This window comes from Schistocerca nitens, chromosome 6 (assembly GCF_023898315.1).
Source record: "Schistocerca nitens isolate TAMUIC-IGC-003100 chromosome 6, iqSchNite1.1, whole genome shotgun sequence".
NCBI lineage: Eukaryota > Metazoa > Arthropoda > Insecta > Orthoptera > Acrididae > Schistocerca > Schistocerca nitens.
The window spans coordinates 17,518,472-17,540,853 of NC_064619.1; the positions used below are offsets into that span (position 1 = coordinate 17,518,472).

A 22,382-nucleotide genomic window follows, 5' to 3' on the forward strand; every position below is an offset into this window, starting at 1 on the left:
CAGATGCTGATACAAAGAATCTGTCAAAATTATGATAACACCTATGCAAAGAATCTGTCAAAATTATGACAACACCTATGATAAAAAGCCAGTGGACACACAGTGTAATCCAATAAGAAAAATATTCCATTCTATATCAAATAGAATATCACTGTCATGTGGATCATATCATACTGGATAATGAAGATCTGAGACACATTTAACTTTGATGACGTAAACAGAGATCTGTACACACAAAACATATTCTAAATACAAATAAATGGGCAGAGCCCGAAACTAACCAGCCAGTAAATAAATACCAGCATTGGTGTTCAACATTTAAAAATGTCTTTTCTTCAATATTTGAGAGCTGCACATTGCAACAAACTGAAAATATTAGTAAACATATGATTAGCTGAGCTTTAGATGCACAGTAGAACTAGGTTCATTTTTGTGGGACATAGTTTTCATTTAAGTTTATGACTTGGGATTCGTTTCCACAAATTTAGTATTCATTAGTTTGATTCCCATAAATATGTTAGTAGTATTTGAGGTTCAGCATATGTTTTGCAGCTGTAGCTCACAAAATAAGATTTCCCTATCCATTTGTTTTCTTGATGCAGCAGAATAATGTATTTATCTGGGTGTTGGAAGAATTACAGCAATATTCAAATGGATGAACAAAAACTGAGTAAACGTCAATCTAACAATGGAAAATTGAAGATGTAGTAATGACAATATTATGAGAAGTATAGATTGCTACTCACCATATAGTGGAGATGTTGAGTCGCAATCAGACACAACACACAACATAAAGACTGTTAAACAAGTAAGCTTTTGGCCAAAAGACCTCCTCCTGAAATAGTCAGAAGAAAAAGAAAAAAAAACACACACACACACACAAAACTACTGAATATGTGTGTGTGTGTGTGTGTGTTTTGACCATTTCAGAAGAAGGATATCAGACTGCTAACATATGACTACACATGCATGCCACATAGTTACAGATGTTCACTGGTCACACATGAAACATACAGCTTCAAAAACTGGGATTAACATGTGAAACCTGTGCTTGATTCTGGCAGAAACCCTAAAATTGCAAGAAATGTCTTTAGGGTGAGTGCCACCAATAATGACTGATGAGGTTTAGACTGTATGGCAAAGCATTTGTTGGATAACGATAATAATAATAATAATAATAATAATAATAATCCACCAGTACATCAATGAAATACAGCTACATCCAAACTTGTATATACAACTACAGAAATCTGTATTATTGACACTTGTTCAATTACCCGAAAGTTCCTAAATGCAATGTAACATATACCGTACAGTTAAAAGGAAGTCACACTTGATCAAGGTCCGCGTCACCTTCCATTTTTAACCAGACATAACGTCTGAGACAAGAAAGAAATAATAATAATAACAATGACAATAATAATGTGTGAAATTTCAATGTGGAGAAAATAATAGTTTCTGTGTTTGTGGACAGCCAAAGCTGTTACCAAATTGTCCAGGCTTTTGCAGTTGTCAAATAAAAAGTTATGAAAGTTAATCTGCTGCTATAACCATTATCAGGCTGTTTGTTGCTGTGAACGGCATGCGAACTGGCACATTTCATTATGTGTACATTTGGATTATATGACAAAATGGAGGTTCAAACAGGAAACAGTGACTCTCAAAGGCAATTTGTTTTTTTTTTTTTAGTTTCCTTCCTTCCTATCGATGGTGCCAAAATGTTTATAAATTTCAGAAGCCTCTTTAAAAAAAAAAAAAAAAAAAAAAAAAGGACTGACCGCAACACCATGAAGACAGTTAGTAGAGACACATACTGTGTGTGGATAAGCATTATCCTATTGAAAAGTTGCACCATGCTACTGGCCCATAAGGGGTAATACATGAGGAACAAGACATCTGTGATGTACTGTTTCACTCTGAGGATTCCTTCAACCATTGCCAGCCAGGACCTGAAATCATATGCAATGACTCCACACACCAGGACACAATAGTCCGCCCTTGGTGGCTGAGTGGTCAGTGCGACGGAATGTTATACCTAATGGCCCGGATTCGATTCCCGACTGGGTCGGAGATTTTCTCTGCTGAGGGACTGGGTGTTGTGTTGTCCTTATCATCATCATTTCATCCCCATCAACACGCAAGTCGCTGAAGTGGTGTCAACTCGAAATACTTGTACCAGGCGAACGGTCTACCCGCCGGTAGGTCCTAGCCACATGGCATTTCCATACCATGACACAATGAGTAACACCATTGTGCCTCTCCAAGACATGGAAGGAAAGGACATTTCTCCAGGTCAACATATTTTCTGATGATCGTCATCCAAGGTAGAACAGAACCATGGTTCATTGCTGAACACAATGTGACACCATTCATCAGCAGTCCATACTTCACAGTCAGGATGTCATTCCACATACAGCCATTTTTGTTGTTTTGTTAACAGCAGCTTCTGCAGGGGACAGTAATTGCCTTGTCTGGCTACTGATAGTTTCCAACCAATGGTACAGGATGACACAGAATGTTGCAGGCAGTCCATCACTTGTTTCCAAATGGTAGGCACAGATGTGAAGGGGCAGCGGCCAGATCGGATCACTGGAACTTTGGCGATGAGCAGAACTACCCTACTGTTCCCATGCAGTCCATCAGGTCACTGTCACATTCAAATGCCCAAAAATTTGGATATTGTATGATTCAACCAGCCAGCCAAATGGAAACAACAATGAGGCCCCTTTCAAATACAGTCATTTGGTGAAAATGCTCACCCACAAGAGTACATGGCATCTCTCTGTCTCCCACACTGATCACTCAACATGATTGGTTGGCTTGTTGGTTTGGGTATAAAGGAACCAACCTACAGGGTCATCAGTCCCTTTTTCCTCAAGCAAACAAATCTCAAGGTGAAACACTTTAAAAAAATGGAGTTGGTGGAAGTAAAAGGGTGTAAAACTAATTGGGAAGCACACTGAAAGAGGAAATGAAAGAAGCAAACCAAAGGAGGAAACATAAACTACAATGATCACTCAACATGTAATGCTGTTATGTCCCTTACATACCCTACCAAGCCTGCTAACAACACTGAACCAAACAATACTAACACACTCTGGTGGTTGTTCTATCACAAAGAATTGCAGTTATAATCATTTACATAATCACCCACAATATGTATGTGTCTGATGGTACATTGATATCTGACATTGTCTTCTGGGTGCTTCACTTTTTTTCTTTTTTTTTTTTCCTCTCCTCTGGCAGTGGATGTTCAAAGTGGACCACATTTACCTTTCTACCCATTACGCTAACATCATGTAGAGGGAAATCTTTTGCCAATTAAGTCTAATTTGTCACTGCTGCAGATGTCATATGAACTTTCATAGCCTTTTTAATCCCTAACAATGGAAACTCCACGTTTAAATATATATAATTTAAGGAAAAGACAGATTGCTCCTTACCATAAAGGTGACACATTAAGTTGCAGACAGGCATGATTAAATGACACTTACACATTAGCTTTCTGCCACAGTCTTCGTCAGAAAAAGAATGACACACACAGATGCATTCATCCACAAAAGCAAGCACACCTCACGCACATATGACCACAATCTCTGGCAGCTCGGTCCAGATGCAGCTGTCACATGAATGGATGCAGCGATCTGAAGGAGTGCGGAAGGAGAAGCGATAAAAGTTTACAGGTGGGAGAGAGAAGAGTGCTGTCTGGCGGAGTGTGCAGGAACTAGACTGCCAACAGGCATACCATCGGGAGGATGAGAAGCAGGGAGGTGTGGAGGGGGGGGGGGGGGGGGGATAATCAAAAAAGGACATGAGCATTGAAAGAAGAGTGAGTGCATTGGCAGAAGATAACACACACAGTTGGTGGGAGAAGAGAACAGGGAGGAGGCGATAGGACAGAGGGGGTGAAAACTGTCGGGTGGAGGGTGTGAGGAGAATACATTACCATAGGTTGAGACTGGTATAATTTTGGGAGCAGAGAATGTGTTTTAAGTCTAACTCCCATCTGTGCAGTTCAGAAAATCTGATTGTGCATGGGAGTATCCAGATGGCTTGGGTAGTGAAGCAGTCATTGAAATACAGAATGGTACATTCAGCTGCATGTCGAGCCACAAGATGATCTACTTTGCTCTTAGCCAAAGTTTGGCAGTGGCCATTCATCTTGGTGGGCAGCTGGTTGGTAGCCATACCAGTGTACAAGGCTGTGCAAAGATTGCACCAGAGCTAGTATATGACATGGCTACGAGTAGCCCAGCCTCTGATGAGATGGGACAAGCCTGTGACTGGATTTGAACAGGAAATTCTGGGTGGATGGATTGGTCAGGTATTGCACCTGGGTCTTCCACAGGGATATGATCCTTGTGGCAATGGTTTGGGATTGTCAGTGGCAAAGGGATGGACTAGGATGTTGTGGAGGTTGGGTGGACAAAGGAACAACACTTTAGGATGGGTGGGAAAGATCTTGGCTAGAATGTTCCTCATTTCAGAGCATGATGATAGATAATCAACACCCTGGTAAAGGATGTGGTTCAGTTGTTCCAGTCCAGGGTGGTAAGAGTGACAACGGGGTGCACTCTTTTGTGGCTGGTTTTTGGAGGTCGCAGGAGCATTGGGGGTGTGAGGCGAAATGGCACGGGAGATCTGTCAGTGGACTAGGACTGGGGCATAGTGCCCAGACTGCATGGGAGGGACTTTTTGGTGTGGACGGGATGACAGCTGTCAAAATGCAGGTACACAGAGGTATGGGTGGAGCCATCAGAGAGGAAGAGGTCAACATCTAGGAAAGTGGCACACTGGATTGAGAACAAGGTGAAGTGGATGGGAGAGAAGGTGTTGAGCTTGTGATGGAATGAAGACAAGATGTCTTAGCCTCGAGTCCAGACCATGAAGATATCATCAATGAACCAGAACACCTGAACCAGACTGGGGGTTTAGCATTTTGGAAGGTTAGAAAGGTCTCCTCCAAATGGCCCACAAACAGATTGGCATAGGAGGGTGCCATGCAGGTGCCCATGACTGTTGCCTGAGACTGCAGTCTTTTGTGTGTGTGTGTGTGTGTGTGTGTGTGTGTGTGTTTTGTCTATTGTTGATGAGGGCCAATGACAGAAAACTTTAATTGTGAAAGTCTTTTGTTGTGCCTCTCTACTACTCAGCATCTCCGCTATATGGTGAGTGGTAACTTTCCTTCTAGTAATATTGAATAAAGTTAGTAAGCTGTATAAGAAATGAGGTAGTGGGTTTGGAAACGGAAGGACACTGGGAGAATTAGGATTCAATAGCAGTAAGACTATGGGCATGAGGGATATTGGTATACAGGGAAGGGAAATCAGCAGTAATGAGCAGGGATGCTAGTGGTAAAAGGATGGGATAGTGGTGAATCAGTGAAGATAGTGACTGGTATCTTTCATGTGGGACACTAGATTATGTATCACTGTTGTTTACCCTTCCACCTAAACCCCAGCCTCACAGAAGATTCAGTCATATCCAAAGGCATCACCTTTATCTCTAAACCCAAATTTAACCATGCTGGACTTGTCAAAGACCTACTCTCTTTCTCCCGATCCCTGCAATGGAAACACTTCTTTGCCATCAATCCCTACAAACACAAAGCCAACATAATTCCAACATTGAACCATGCCTCTCCCACTTCATACCACCATCCAACCAACATCCTCCCCCTCTCACCTAACCACCTGCTGGTCCTTATCTCCAATTTGGCCTCACCATCCTTCCCCAGGTCCCTTCCTCACAACATCAACCTTTCAGCAGAAGAAAGAACGATCACATACAACCTTGAAACAAATGTTGAACTGATCATCCAGCCTGCAGACAAAGATTCCACCACTGTCAATGAATTTCAATGACTACCTGGCTGAGAGCCACTGCCAAGTATCTGGCTCCTCCATTTATAAACTCTGCCAGAGTGATCCCATCCCAGAATCCAACAATCTCCAACTCCTGCTTAAAGCCCTAGGCCCTTCCCAGAACCTCTCCCCTGAATCCATTTCCCTTCTTATCCCTGTGACACCTCAAACACGTCTTCTAAATGCTCTCCAAAAGCCATAAACCCATTAGCTCTGGACGCCCCATTGTGACTGGTTATTGTGCCCCCATGAAAAGAATTTCATCCCTCATTGACTAAGAATTCCAACTAATTGCCCGTAATCTAGCCTCCCATGTCAAAGATACCAACCAATTCTGTCATCAATTCTCCATCATCCCCATGCCATGACCTTCTGGATCCCTACTCATCACTGCTGACACCATCTCCCTATACACCAAACCTATGGTCTTACTGCCATTGAACATTATTGCCTCTCCCAGTGTCCTTCAGTTTCAAAAGACACTATCTCTTTTCTCATACAACTTACTAATGTTATCCTAACTCATAACTACTACTTCTTTGAATGGAAGGCATACAAACAAATCCGTAGCACAGCCATAGGCACCTGTATCGCTCCTTCCTGTGCCAATCCCCCCCTCAACCCAGTGTGCCACCTTCCTGGGCATTGACCTCTTCCTCTTTGATGGCTCTATCTGCACCTCTGCCCACAATGAACCCACCCCAGAACAGTACCTGCACTTCAAAAGGTATCATTCCATACACCCCAAAAAAATCCTTCCCATACATCATGGTTACCTGGGAAGAGTGCATCTGCTGTGACAAAAACTCCCTGTACCCAGTATGGTGAAGGTCTCACAGGAACTTCACAGGCAGGCACTACCCCAGACCCAGTCACAAACTAATCTCCCACGCCGTTTCTTCTCACATACCCGATCCTCTCACCACCCCAAAGAACCAGACACAAAGGAGTACTCCTTCGTCACACACACGATATCTCACACTCACTATTCATCTGCCCACAGTCCCAGCCATTATTGCCAATTTTCTAGAACAAACAAAAGACGGGGGGAGGAAGACCATGATTTAATGTCCTATCAATGACATGGATCAAACCCAGGTAGAATAAGGATAGTGGAGGATATCAGCCAAATCGTTTCCAAAGGAACTGTCTTTACATTCTATTTGCTCAATTTACAGATATAAAACTTCAATGCTCCAGAATGCAAGTCCAGTGTGTTAACCACCATGCCATCTACTTGGTAGTGTGCACGACAGATCCTGAAGGACCATTCACGGCAGACATGAGGACATAGCATCTATGGACATGAGGATATAGCATTTACATTATGTAACAGGTGTTCATGTAGGGACAGACCTTTCTCGGGTCATTAGTCACAAAAAAGGGAAGGGCAGGGGGGGGGGGGGGGGGAGGAATCTGGAAAGAGAGACAATTTCTTTCTTTCAACAAATTTTTGACCATTTCATTCATCTTTTGTAGTTCTATTTTCTCTAACAAATTTAATTAGGAGAACTCAGATTTTCTTTTCCCTCAATCTCAACACAATACACAAATGGACATGGAAATTGCTATACCATTAAAGAACTATCATTTATCAAACAGGTCCTTACATACCTCAACAATGAATGTAAGTGGATTTCTCTCCTGTTAACAGTACTTTATAACTAGAGATTGGGGACCGTGCTTGATTTCCAGTACCCGCATAAACTCTCATCACTCAGTCACTCCCTGTTCTTGTCTTCTTTCTTTCCACTGCAAGCAGAGAATTGATTAATCTCCTCCTTGCCCCGCCCCGCCCCGCCCCGCCCCGCCCCGCTCATTTATAAGTTGAACATTTCCTGAACGGCTGAAACATGCTGTAGCTAAGCCTCTGTGTACAAGAAAGGAGATAAAGAAATACCACCAAATTTCCATCCAATTTCACTTCTGCAGGTCTCTAAAATTTTGGAAAAGGTAATATAAAATCAATTTTTTAACCATTTGAATATAAATAATATATTGTCAAAGTCATAGTTCAGACTACTAAAGGGTTCTCAATTAAGAAAGCTATTTACACATGCAGCAAAAATGTACTTAATTCATTAGACAGTAAATTAGAGGCTACGGACATGTTCTGTGTTCTGCTAAAGGCATCTGACTGTTTAAGTCACAATATCCTTTTAAGTAAATTAGAATATTACCGGGTAAGAGGAAATGGCATAAAATGTTCAGATTGTATCTCTCAAACTGGATTCAAAGGTGATAAACATGAAAGAGTCATATATTGAATTATCAGTTATCATCCAAAAGGAGAACTAATTACATGGGGTGTGTCACAAGATTCCCCTTAGGGCTCATACTTTTTCATGTTTATAGCAGTAACTCTCATCAGCGACATTACCACATGTCAAGTTTGTTTTGTTTGCAAATGATACAAACAATGTAATAAATAGCACAAGTACAGTTTTAGAAATGTCAGTTATTTTCATGGACATTACTAAATGCGTCCTAGCCAATTCTTTGTCACTAAACTTTTAAAAACACACTACATGCAGTTTTTTTTTGGGGGGGGGGGGAGGGGGGGGTAGTGTTGCCAGTGCAGTCAGCCATGCTTCACAGGGCACATGACATGTCAGTATGAGCAACACCTGCTGTTTGGATTCTGGGTGCATCCTGTTGTGACAGTGCCACGACATTCAAAAGTGCCACTACGTTACTACGCGAACACGGCGATAGAGGCGCTCCGCAGCTCGGCCGAGCGCGGGAGCGCCACCTGGCTATGAACGGCGCCGGCCGCATGTCACGGCACGGCAGTCGAATGACGGACACAGAGTTAGTAGTATGTAACCCGCTAGTGTTTCTACTTTTGCAGATCCATGCAAATTATTAGTGCTTAAAGGTTATAACATTTTTGGCGACGAGGTCGGATATTTTTTTTCCTGCGTTGTGGATTTGGGTGTTCGTGTCGGGGCAGACATGGAACAGCTTATGCAAGCGCTCATTGAGCAACAAACACAGCTGATGGCTGCTATTCAGGCGTTGTCGACGTCGCTTACTCATCGTCTGTCTTCCTCTTCTCCGCCTCCGTTCCCTCCTTACGACGAGGCCGCTGAAGACTGGGAGGATTATGAGAAGCGTTTGCGGCAACACTTCTTGGCTTTCGGCGTTGTCGACGCTCCTATGTGTAAGTCATTATTTCTATCTTGGATTTCCCCACGGATCTATCAGCTGCTATCTCAGTTAGCCCCTCTGCGGGAACCTGCCTCTCTGTCCTTCCAAGAAATGTGTGACTTATTGTCTAACTATTACCGAAAAAACACCCACGTCGTTGCCGCCCGCGTGGCGTTCTACCGGTGTCGTAAACAGCCCCATCAATCTTACCGGGCTTGGGCGGCGGAACTACAAGGTCTGAGTAGGAAATGTCAGTTTGTCACGGACACTCATCATGAGTCTTATGCTGATTCAATGGTTCGGGACGCTATTCTACGGCTTGCTCCTGATAAAGAAGTTCGGCAACGTGCCTAACAACTGCCAAACCCGTCGTTGTCGGAAGTTCTCAGCATCGCTCAATCTTTTGAAGTGTCTCACGCTGCTGGTGCGCAAATAGACGCATGGTGTGATGTGGGCGCTGTACAGACCACTTTCGACGCGGACAATTTGCCTTTTTCACAGGGGAACGACAATGTGGCGGCGGTTCACTTGCGTCACCAACGTCACGTTGGGCCACCATGCTCGCAGCGAAAACAGCAACCACAGAAGCAGGTTCGTTCCGCACTTCCTTCTTGTCCACGTTGTTTCGTACAGCATGACAGGGCCGCGTGTCCAAAATGTTGGGCCACGTGTAATTCCTGAAGGAAAAAAGGCCACATTGCTTCTGTGTGTCAGTCCCCTACAGTTCCTGTCAACGAAGACGAGGCATCGGACATGGATGTTAACTGTGTGCTTTCTCAAACAAATAAGTTGTTTGTTACTGTTCGTGTTCTGGATAAAGACATTCGCATGCAAGTGGACACGGGCTCTGCAGTAACTCTCATTAATTCTCGCACGTATTTGGAGTTGGGTTCCCCTCCCTTGTCTCCCATTACGTGAAATCTGCGCACTTATAATAAGCAGAAAATTCCTATCGTTGGCCAGTTTGATGCTTCCACTGCCTACAAGTCTGTTGTTAGGCCCCTCACGTTTTATGTGGTGGATCATGCGGGCACGGAAAACCTGTTCGGTTATGATGCTTTCCAGTTGTTCGGGTGCTCCATTGATGATGATGTGCACCTCATATCTGAGGATATTCCGTATCAACAACTGGATGGATTGTGTTCTGAATTCTCGTCCGTGTTCGCTGCTGGTCTGGGGCGGGCCAAGGATTTTGAAGCCCACATTACTCTTAAACCTACAGCTCGCCCTAAGTTTTTCCGGGCACACCCTATTCCGATGGCGTTGCGTGCGCCTGTCAAGGCTGAGATCGACAGGTTAACAGCTTCAGGGATTCTCCTTCCTGTTACCTCCAGCGAATGGGCATCGCCCATCGTGGTGGTTTCTAAACCAAACGGGAGTCTGCGATTGTGCGGTGATTTTAAAGCCACTGTCAACGCTCAGAGCCTCATTGACACTTATCCTCTTCCCCGTCCTGAGGAGTTATTTACCAAGCTCGCTGAGGGCCAGTTCTTTTCCAAACTTGACTTATCGGAGGCGTACCATCAGTTGCCATCGGATGCGTCTTCCAAGGAATTTCTCGTCATCAACACTCCTTGTGGGTTGTATCAGTACCAGCGGTTACCATTTGGCGTCACTAGCGCGCCAGCCATTTTTCAGCTGTTTTTGGAACAGCTCACGGCTTCCGTTCCCGGCTGCATCAACTACCTGGATGACATTGTTGTCACGGGGGCCTCCACTGAGGAGCACCTTCGCAATTTGCGTTCACTGTTTCGGGTCCTGCATTCAGCTGGGTTGAAGTGCAATCTGGACAAGTCACAGTTTTTCCAACCCTCCATTGTGTATCTTGGTTTCCACTTGTCCCGTGAGGGTATACGTCCTCTACGACAGCACGTTGCGGCCATTACCGCTCTACCCCGGCCGTCTACAGTCAAAGAACTTCAGGCGTTTCTCAGCAAGGTTGCTTATTATCACAAATTCATTCCATCCGTGGTGGCAGTGGCTCATGCTCTGCATCAGCTGTTACGCAAAAACGTTCCTTTCTGTTGGTCCGACGAGTGTGAGCAGGCTTTTGTCCGCCTGAAGGCTCATTTGCAGTCAGCGCCTTGTCTTGCCACATTCTGTCCGGGTCAGCACTTGGTTCTGGCGACTGACGCGTCACAGTATGGCCTAGGGGCTGTTCTCACCCATCGGTATGAGGATGGGTCGGAACGACCCATCGCCTACGCTTCCAAGACCCTCAACGATGCCCAACGGCGTTACTCTCAAATCGAAAAGGAGGCGCTCGCTATCATTTATGCTCTCAAAAAGTTCAGCGTTTTTTTGTATGGTTCTAAGTTTCACCTCATCACCGACCACAAGCCGCTGGTCTCTCTGTTCAGCCCCTCGGCGTCGCTTCCGGATAAGGCAGCTCACCGCCTGCAACGTTGGGCCTTATACTTGTCTCGTTTTCACTATGAGATTCACTATCGCCCCATGGCCCAGCACGCCAATGCTGACGCGTTGTCGCGTTTGCCGATGGGCCCCGACCCGGTTTTCGATCGCGATGAACTACTCTGTTTCCACATTGATGAGGAAGAACGTCGTGCGGTCGAGGGTTTTCCACTTACAGGTTCACAGGTCGCGTCGGCTACTGCGCGGGACCCGGTTCTGCATCAGGTGATCGGTTTTGTTCAACGGGGTTGGCCGGACAGGACCAAGGTCTGGGCATCGGATCCCCTTCGCAACTACCATGCCTTGCGCCTTCGTCTGTCTGTTCGTGAGGGTGTTGTTGTTCTGGCCACGGATGGCGCATCTCCACGGGTCGTGGTGCCAGCCTCTCTTCGCAAAGCTGTTCTCAAACTGTTACATGAAGGCCATTGGGGGATTTCTCGGACTAAGTCCCTGGCCCGCAGGCACGTTTATTGGCCCGGTATTGATTCGGACATCGCCCACATGGTCGCTGCGTGTGATCAGTGTGTTCAACAACTGGCTGCGCCTCGTACTATGCCCTCTCCGTGGCCTGATCCGGCGCAGCCGTGGGAACGGGTGCACGCTGACTTTGCCGACCTCTTCCTCGGCACTTACTGGCTACTGTTGATTGACGCCTTCTCGAAGTTTCCGTTTGTTGTTCGATGTCCGTCGCCCACCACTGCGGCGACGACGCTGGCTTTGTTGAAAATCTTTGCGCTAGAAGGTCTTCCATCCACGATTGTCACGGACAATGGCCCTCAGTTCTCTTCGCAGGCCTTCCGTGATTTTTGTACTGGACAAGGGATTCATCATGTTACAGCACCGCCCTTCCATCCGCAATCGAATGGGGAGGTCAAGCGCCTTGTCCGCACTTTCAAAAGCCAAATGAAAAAATTCCTTAGTGATTTTTCCACAGATGATGCTCTGTTGCAATTTCTGAGTTCTTATCGCTTCACGCCTCTGGGTGATCGCAGCCCTGCTGAACTCTTGCATGGCCGCCAACCGCGCACTCTACTGCACCTGCTTCACCCTATCAGGCCTTGTACTGTGCCCCCTCGTGCGGGAAAATACCCGGTGGGCACCGCCGTGTGGGCACGGGGGTATGGATCTCGCCCTAAATGGATTCCAGGGGTGGTCCAGGCTCTTCGCGGCCGCCGGCTTTGTGAAATACGTACGGACGACGGCATGGTTGTTCGCCATTACGACCAGATGCGCCCACGAGTGGTGGCCACGCCGGTGCCACCGCCCCTTCTTTCGTCTCCACCAGCTCGAGAAGCCAGTCCTGTCGCTGCTGCCGATCTTCCGGTCGTGTTGCTGCCGCCGCCGTCGCTACCGCTTCCGAGTACGCCGGAACCGGCCCCAGTCGCGACGCCGCCTTCTCTGGGACCCATCTCGCTGGAGCACACCCCCAGGTCCACGACACCTATGGATGCTGCTCCAGAGTTTTCACCCATCATCTCGTCCAGGAGGCACATTCCACGCGCAAGCTTCCGTCCTGGACATTTTCGACCATACTCTCGTGTTTCTCCGCGGGATCTTCTCGGGGCCTCCCAAGAGGCCATGGATGTCTCCGCACTGTCCGTGTCTCCAAGGAAGTAAGTGTTTTTTTTTTGTCAAGGGGGGAAAAGTGTTGTGACAGTGCCACGACATTCAAAAGTGCCGCTACGTTACTACGCGAACACGGCGATAGAGGCGCTCCGCAGCTCGGCCGAGCGCGGGAGCGCCACCTGGCTATGAACGGCGCCGGCCGCATGTCACGGCACGGCAGTCGAATGACGGACACGGAGTTAGTAGTATGTAACCCGCTAGTGTTTCTACTTTTGCAGATCCACGCAAATTATTAGTGCTTAAAGGTTATAACACATCCTCAGCTCCTTTCAGCAGATGGCTGATTTGCTGAAGCATCGCATGAAGGGTGCAGGCTATGCCGTCTATTTGTATCTTTGTACCAAGGTTGATCACAGTCCTCTGGTTTGGAGCAGAGTGGAAGGTCTAAACCAGAGTCTCAGATAACTCTGCGATGGTATTGGATGCAAATTTCCCAATTAGCCACTATGTCTAAGAGAATGTTCATTGTTGCAGATCAGAGTTAGAAAAGTTTAATACAATATTAGTAAATTGCAGGAAAATCCAAGGAAAGGTCCCAAAATTAGTATCACTTATTGAAGGTTATAATGTATAGATAATATTATGAACAGAAAGTTGGTTAAAACCAAAAATTAATGACAACAAAATCCTGAGTTCATATTGGAATATTTATCAGAAGGATAGGCTAGTCACTAATGGTGGTGGTGTGCTCATTGCAGTAAGGAATTCGATAAAATTTAGCAAAGTTACCACGATTCTGATTGTAGATTAATCTGGGTGAAGTGAACTATCAAAGTTCAGTCAATAATGGTAAAATTGGATGCTTTTATAGATCGCCTGGGTCAGGAGCTCTAGCAGTAGAGTGCTTCAGACAAAATTTAGAGAATATCGTTAATAATTTTCCTTAACTTGTCCTTATAATAGGGGGCAAGTTGAAGTCATTCAACTTGCCAGATATAGATCGGGAGTGTCGTGCTAACAAAATGGGCACCAGAGACAGCAATTCGTGTGACATTATTCTTGATGTCTCGTCCGAAAATTACTTTGAGTAGATAAAGAACCACCTCGTGAGGATAACATCTTATACCTTCTGGCAACAAACAAACCTGAACTTAATGAATCTATTAACATAGAAGGTATCAGTGATCAAAAGGCTGTGATAATATCTATGACAACAGGCCTGAAAAAGAATGTTAAGAAAGGTAGGAACATATTTTTGCTTAGTGACAGTGACACGATACAAATTTCAGAGTATCTGAGCAGTTTGCATCAAATATTCGTAGATGAGGACAAAGATGTGGAAAACAAATGGAAAAAATTCAAAGGAATCATGCATTAGGTACTAGACAAGTATGTTCCGAGTAAGGTCTTAAGGGATGGGTAAGGCCCACCATAGTTTAATAACCGTGTTATAACAAAGAGAACCTCATCTCGGATTCAATAGAAGTAAAAAAAACTAGCTGACAAACAAAAGCTGAATGAGGCAAAAATGAGCATAAGTAGAGCAATGAGAGAAACATCCAATGACTTTGAAAGTAAAACTTTGTCACCCAATCTGAGTAAAAACCCTAACAGGTTTTGGTCATGTGTAAAATCAGAAAATGGGTCAAAATGATCTATTCACTCACTCGGAGACCATTCTGACACCAAAATGGAAGATAACAGAGAGAAGGCCAAAATACTGAATTCGGTCTTCCAAAATTGTTTCACCACTGCAGTTCGTACCAAGGTCCCTGCTTTTAATCGTCGTATGAATGTCAAAATGGCAGATATTGAGATAACCGATTGCAGAATAGGGAGGAAAAAAAAAGAAACCTACAATCTGTTAGTAGTGGTAAGGCATTAAGATCAGATGAGATAACTATAAAGAGCCTATAAAGATTATGCGAAAGAACTTGCTTCCACACTTCTTCAGTGCAGTAATGTCATCAACGTAAATCAGTGTTATAAACTGATGTTCTCTTTGATATTGTGTAGCTATGATAGCCTAAGACATATTATATGCACCTCAGTGTATTGTACACTTACATGTTTTGCGACAAGTTTGTTGTTACCTTTTAAATGGGGGATGTATTTAATACTTTATGAATTATTGCCAATCCATGAGCATCATTTCACTTGGGATTTTTTTTTTTTTTTTTTTTTTTTTTTTTTTTTTTTTTTTTTTTTTTAGGGCACAAAACTGCTACGAACATAAGTGCCCATTCAGGGGCTTAGGGAAGAGTAAAAAACCGAATGTTAAATCAGCAGCAATGGGAGTGAAACTCAAGGAGGAGAGAAACTAAAAACGGAAGGAAATCAAACAAAATTACTATTAAAGGGGGGTGGTTTTCCCCAAAAAGGAGCTTCAAATGATCAATGTCATCTCACTGACACTGATAAAATCAAGGACACCATCGGCTGCTAAAAGGGAATATAGATCGGGTGACAGCTGTCAACAGGACCGTAGCAGATTAAAATACGGGCACTGAAGTAAAAGGGGCCTCACCATCCATGGTTGAGACCAGTGGGGACAAAGCAGGGGAGGACTGCCACTTAAAAGATGTCGATGGCTAAAAAGGCAGTGCCCTATCCACAGTCTAGTTAAAATGAAGCCTGGAGGAAGAGTCCAAGCACAGGGATTAGATTTTATGTCAGATCTGTTGATAGACATTAGCTTATCTCTTTTTCTTTATAAATATGTATTGTGTATTGTGCTTTATGACATGTTCTACATCCTTGACACTCTCCTCACTAACTCACTAGGCACATATGGAACAAAACAAATATCTAAACAAATCTAAACAAGAAAAACACCTATCTAGGAAGGAAGATTGTCAAGAAGAAAGATTATTTTTCTATTGCAACTCAGGCTTCCCATACAGTCACCCTAACACTGCCAGTGGAGGAGTATTATAATGTAATGTAAAATCCGCTCTCCCTCATGAAATGCAACACTTTGGTAGTGGCTGTCTCGTCACCCACAAGAATCTGAGGCAGTGAGATAGGCAAGCTGAGAGTGCGCTGCAGACTGGCCCTGCTGCAGAAGGAACTCGTTGGTGAGTTTTGTGTGGCCAAAGTATAGTCAGCACAACATAATGGCATTTTTCTGAGAGGGCTGGAAAGCTATATGGCACATTTTAGTGGACCCTCTAATCACTCTCAAATTGTTTTCGTCACAGTAACCTGCTCTTCCAATTTGCAGAGTCTCAAAATATTGTGTTGAAGTTGTAACCACAGGTCGGTGCCCGGTATTCCAACGTCAAGTTGATCTCCTGTAGTTGCACTTTTAGTTAGATGGACGGTGAATTCATTTCCTGGAATGCCTAGGTGGGTGTCCAGATGAAGGTCACTGTTTTCCGGAACTGTATTGGTCAACCAGTAGGTCCTGGATGTTACCCACCAAAAGACTTTTGGGATAGCACAGGGATACATCTTTCAAGCAACTCATGGAATTGCTACAGATCAGAAAGCTCGTCATGGCCTGGAATCACTACAGATCAGAAAGTTTGTTGTGGCCAGGGATTTGGTGTACTATGAAGCCTGAGATATGGCAAACAACTCTGCAGTGTATACACTGCAGGCACTCAGAAGAGAGTGCTTCTCATGTCCCCTTGCATGTGCAAAAGCGAAACCAACCCTGTCATCGACTTTCGATCCATTCATGTAGATACATACCGAACTAGAATAATCGTGGAGGATTGTATGAAACTGGTATAAGAGAAGGGTAGGATCAGCATCCTTCTTTGGGCCACAAAAGAGGTCCATCTATATCACAGGACAGGATACAGACCATGGGGGTGTCGAGAGGGAGCTCAAGGAACACAGACTAAAGGAGGCTGTTGGAGGTCCTTCAGGAGAGTATCAAGTCAGATCCCAGGTCTACCCAGTTTTGGGTGATGCGCAAACAGTCTGAACTGTTGTTGGTAAAACAGAGTTGAGTGATGTGGGTGAGTATGCATCTGACACATTGTGACTGCATAATTTGCCAGAAGCTGCTGTTGCCTAACCTGCAGTGTCGGACACAGGCTTCAGCCAGGAGGCTGTCAACAGGGCACATGTAGAAGGCCCCATTGCCAACCCCATGCCAGTGTGGTGAACAGGATCCAGCAAGCTCAATACAGATAGTGCTGCCAACCAATAGGCAACACATCCGAAGCCCAAGTTGGATAAAATTAGCACATTTAAATCTCAGAATAACTATGGAGTCGACACCCCACATGGAGTTTCTAAGAAAAGGGAGAGCATTTAGCTTCTTCATACAACTTGCCTTGAGCCAGCAGACATGTGACAGCCAAATTAGTTTGTTGTGAAATAAAATACCAAAGAAATGAAAAGTTTCAACGACTTCAAGTAACTGGTCACGAAGATAAATTTCTGGGTGTGGGTGCACACTCGAGTCAACAATAAAGCACAACTGGTGATTCTGCAGGAGAAAATTGAGAACCGTGATTCAAGGCCCAATCATATACTCTCCAGACAGCCCCTTGAAGTTGGCACTCAGCCATGTGCAGTGATTCAGAGGGGTAGTAGAGGTAAAGATCATCCCCATACAGTGACAGAGAGACTGTGAGGTCCACTGCATTTACAACACCATTGATAAAATCTGCCAGGAAATTTCATATCAGCGCACACTCCGCTGTAGAGTGAAAATTTCATTCTAGAAACATCCCTCAGGCTGTAACTAAGCCATGTCTCCGCAATATCCTTTCTTCAGGAGTGCTAGTTCTGCAAGGTTCGCAGGAGAGCTTCTGTGAAGTTTGGAAGGTAGGAGACGAGGTATTGGCGGAATTAAAGCTGTGAGGACAGGGTGTGAGTCATGGTTGGGTAGCTCAGTTGGTAGAGCACTTGCCCGCGAAAGGCAAAGGTCCCGAGTTCAAGTCTCGGCCCGGCACACAGTTTTAATCAGCCAGGAAGTTTCATATCAGCACACACTCCGCTGTAGAGTGAAAATTTCATTCTAGAAACAACATTGATGGCAATGGCGAACAGTATTACGTTCAGAACCGATCCTTGAAGACTCCAGTTTCCTGTACACATTGGTTGCTGAGATTGGAACCTATCCAGATGCGAAAAAGTCAGAGCACTAGGAAATTCTGGATAAAAATGGGTAAAATGCCCTGGAAACCTCACCTTGCAGTGTAGACAGGACATGATGTCACAAAGTGGTATCGTATGCCTTCTGTAGGCCAAAGAACACAGCAATCAGATGTTGGCATTGTGCAGAAGCATTACACACTGCAGATTCCAGACAACACAGATGGTCTGAGGTGGACTAGAAAGCCTGAAAGCCTCTTTGGAATCATGATCTCCAGCTTCAAGGCACCAACAAAGTCGGCAGTTGACCATTTGTTTGTATAATTTATATAGCCCATTCATTAGAGGGACTAATCAGTAGTTAGTTAAAATATGTGGGTCCTTTTCCAGATTCAGAACAGGAATAATTACACCTTCCACTGACTGATAGGAAAATTCTCCTTCTTGTGAAATACGATTAAAAAGCCTGAAGATATGTTTCATGCTGTCAGCACAAAGATATTTGAGCATTTGGTTGTGGATCTTGTCAAATACAGGACCTGTATCTCAACACACCGCCGAAGTGCTGCAAAGTTCCCATTCATTAAAAGGTACACTGTATGATAGAGAGTTGTGTGCATGGAAGGACAGTAGATGGTGCTCAATAAAGTGCTTCCAGGTCAGGAAATAAGGATGGTAAAAATTGCAAGTGGACACACCAGTGAAATGTGCCGCTAAACATTAGGCAAGTTCCACGGGATCAGAACAGATGTTACCACTGACAAGGAAGCCAGGAACCGCCATAGGTGGTGGATGGCCACAAATGCGGTGGAGTTTAGTCCATACTTGGGACAATGGAGTGTGGGAGTGCATAGATGATACATATTTCTCCTGACACTCCTGTTACCCCCTCTTTATTAAAAACTGTGCTTTCACCCTGTGCCTCTTGAATGCCATTAAATTATCAATAGGGGGACAGTGCTTGTACTGTTGAAATACCCTGTGACATTCCCTGACAGCTGTGACTATATCTTGAAACCACCATGGCACCAGCAGTCATCAGATGAGCTGGAAGAGTAGGGTACTGTTGCTGTTGCAGTATGAATAATAGCATCAATAGTATCCTGTACCACTTTGTCGATATCTGTCGTACACCTGGCTGCAAAAGTGGCTCTAGATGAGGAAGCCTGCCAATGAGCTTTATGTAGCGACCAATGTGGAGCATGTTCCAGATATCTGTGAGGGGAGAGAACGATTGCCATGGACGCACAACTGACTCAGGGATAAGATACTCGGGCTACAAACTGTGAGATCAATAGCTGAGTATGTTCTGTGGGCCGCAATGAAATGTGTTCCAGCCCCAGTGTTGAGTAGGCAAACATCCAATTGCAAAAAGAGGCCTTCTGTTATTCAGTCTCTGTGAGAGATGGTGCAGTTGCCCCACAGAGGATTATGGGCAGTAAGAGAAAGGGGGGAGGTAGCTCCACTAATTCTAACAGCTCATGATATTGGAAAGGTCCATCTGGGATAAATAAAATTACATATTGTCATCTGAACTGGCAGGTAGACACTAACAGCCATGGCATCTAGCGCAATGGGAAGGTGCACTTGCTCACTGGAAGTATTAGAGTGTATGAGGACACAGAGCCCACCAGATGCTCCCTTGACATTAATGTGACTGGTACAGTATAGTTTGTAGTTTTTCAGAGCAGGGAAGTGTGTTTCCTGAAGTGCTATACCAATTACAGAGGAAGTAGCCATTAAACGCCAGAGTTTAGTCAAATGGAAATAGCAGACATTACAGTTCCACTGAAGATGGACATGATTGTTTTGCTGCCAGGTTGTAGTCCACATAACAGTGTGATCTGTCATCAGTGTGCTTAAGCTCGACCTCTGCACAGATAGGGTGATATTTGTGACAGCGACCATTTTCCTATCGTTTTCTCCCTCTCCTCCAACTGTAGGGCAGGGCTTGGAATACGACCAGGGCCAGGAGGTGTCATGTGAGAGACCTTGTCATTGCATGAGGTATGGACTGTGCCACAACAGTCGCAAAATTTGAGACCATATCAGTCGGATAAAGTCTTTCAAACTTTTTCTTTGCATCTTTATAAGGCAGGAGGTAAACGTTTTATACTCTCCACCTTAAACACTGAGCATTGCGGTGAACAAGGAGGGTGCAGTTCCAGACACCTGACACATTGAGGGAATTGGTTAAAAGGACTGCCCTCATGGGACACCTGTCCACATGTCCTATACATAGCGTCATTAGAACAGTTGGAGGACATGTGTCATCGGAGGAGGAAAATAAAGCCTGATGTCACACCTATAAGCTATGACCTTAACCTTTTCATGAAAAATGTTGTCTTCAAAGACTAGGCTAAAAGCTCCAATGTTCTTTCTATTATCCTTGGGTCCCCTCTGGATGTGGGGAACAAAAGGGACTCCACACTGCACCAGATTAGTATGCAGCTCTTCACCAGTTTTTAGTGTTAGGTCCCAATGGTACATGATACCTTGAATTCTACTGAGCTTGTTATGAGGAAAAATAGTGACTGGTATATCTCCTACCTTGACACAGGCCTGAAGTGCTCAGGATTGGCTGGCATGCGATGTTTTCATCAGCAAAGATCCATTTCTCATCTCTGGTGCAACAACCTCCCCAAACTAATCTTCAATATTTTCAATGAAAAACAGAGGCTTTGTTTAGCAAAAGATTCATCATCAGTTTGAGAACAAACCAAGATTTCAGCAAACTGTCCACTTCCATTTCTCCTTATCTGGCTCTTGTCTTGAGGCATGGTCAAAGGCAGAAATGCCATAGTATTGTAAACTTCTGCATTAAAATCACTGTTCCTGGACTGTTGAGACAGTTGAGTTGGCACAGCCACCAATAAGTTTGATCCATTTCATTGCAGATCATATGCCCCTACTACACTCACTCCAATCAGAGGCTCTCCCCATGCGCACCACTCCGTCAAAGCAAAGGCCACCTGGAACAGTAGCCATTGCCCAGGGTACTGATACCCTGAAGTCGATAGGTACATAGTCCTTAGCTGATGCAGGGAGATTACAGCTCAGGCATCGACAGTGCGATCCCCTCGTTTTCAAAGGGCTACCAGCAAGAGAGTACGTGACAACCCAACCACGACAGACTGGCTACCTTGCTCAATTTCAGTTGCAAAGCTACTTGATCGGTAGGTACAAAAGATAACAGTGCTCAGTGAAGAGTTACTGCACCACAGTAAGGTATCCTCCCCCAAATGGCCTGTGCTTCTGCAAAAATTTGTAAAGTGGAGGTCAAACCCATAATGGGGACCAGAATTTAAAAAGCCCAAAAAGGTTTGGGGAAAAAGCATTTAAAAGGCCAAAAAGAGTGAAAAACTTCACAAATCCAAAGAACAGTCAAAATACCAAGGTAAAAATGTGACCAAATAAAGAGGATCTTATTAGCCAGCTCTTATGACAGACAAGGAATGGCCATGGATATACGAGGTGCATTCAAGTTCTAAAGCCTCCGATTTTTTTTTCTAATTAACTACTCACCCGAAATCGATGAAACTGGCGCTACTTCTCAACGTAATCGCCCTGCAGACGTACACATTTTTCACAACGCTGATGCCATGATTCCATGGCAGCGGCGAAGGCTTCTTTAGGAGTCTGTTTTGACCACTGGAAAATCGCTGAGGCAATAGCAGCACAGCTGGTGAATGTGCGGCCACGGAGAGTATCTCTCATTGTTGGAAAAAGTCAAAAGTCACTAGGAGCCAGGTCAGGTGAGTAGGGAGCATGAGGAATCACTTCAAAGTTGTTATCACGAAGAAACTGTTGCGTAACGTTAGCTCGATGTGCGGGTGCGTTGTCTTGGTGAAACAGCACACGCGCAGCCTTTCCCGGACGTTTTTGTTGCAGTGCAGGAAGGAATTTGTTCTTCAAAACATTTTCATAGGATGCACCTGTTACTGTAGTGCCCTTTGGAATGCAATGGGTAAGGATTACGCCCTCGCTGTCCCAGAACATGGACACCATCATTTTTTCAGCACTGGCGGTTACCCGAAATTTTTTTGGTGGCGGTGAATCTGTGTGCTTCCATTGAGCTGACTGGCGCTTTGTTTCTGGATTGAAAAATGGCATCCACGTCTCATCCATTGTCACAACCGATGAAAAGAAAGTCCCATTCATGCTGTCGTTGCGCGTCAACATTGCTTGGCAACATGCCACATGGGCAGCCATGTGGTCGTCCGTCAGCATTCGTGGCACCCACCTGGATGACACTTTTCGCATTTTCAGGTCGTCATGCAGGATTGTGTGCACAGAACCCACAGAAATGCCAACTCTGGAGGCGATCTGTTCAAC

General features: G+C 44.8%; 1 protein-coding gene and 1 non-coding gene across 5 annotated transcripts in view; one reads left to right on the forward strand and one right to left on the reverse strand.

The window, feature by feature from the left end:
• LOC126262549 (dTTP/UTP pyrophosphatase) overlaps positions 1-22,382 on the reverse strand; it is a 113,129-nt gene that overhangs the window by 73,524 nt on the left and 17,223 nt on the right. Inside the window, exon 1 of one of the 4 annotated variants that reach the window (XM_049959238.1) lies at positions 747-768. The exons of the other annotated variants lie outside the window; for them this stretch is intronic. The gene's annotated coding sequence lies outside the window, so the exon portion shown is untranslated. Of the gene's footprint in view, positions 1-746; positions 769-22,382 lie in introns of those variants that run through there. 4 annotated transcript variants of the gene reach the window in all.
• On the forward strand, positions 17,832-17,906 carry Trnas-cga (transfer RNA serine (anticodon CGA)). The gene has a single exon. It is a non-coding gene; the product is annotated as a tRNA-Ser (tRNA).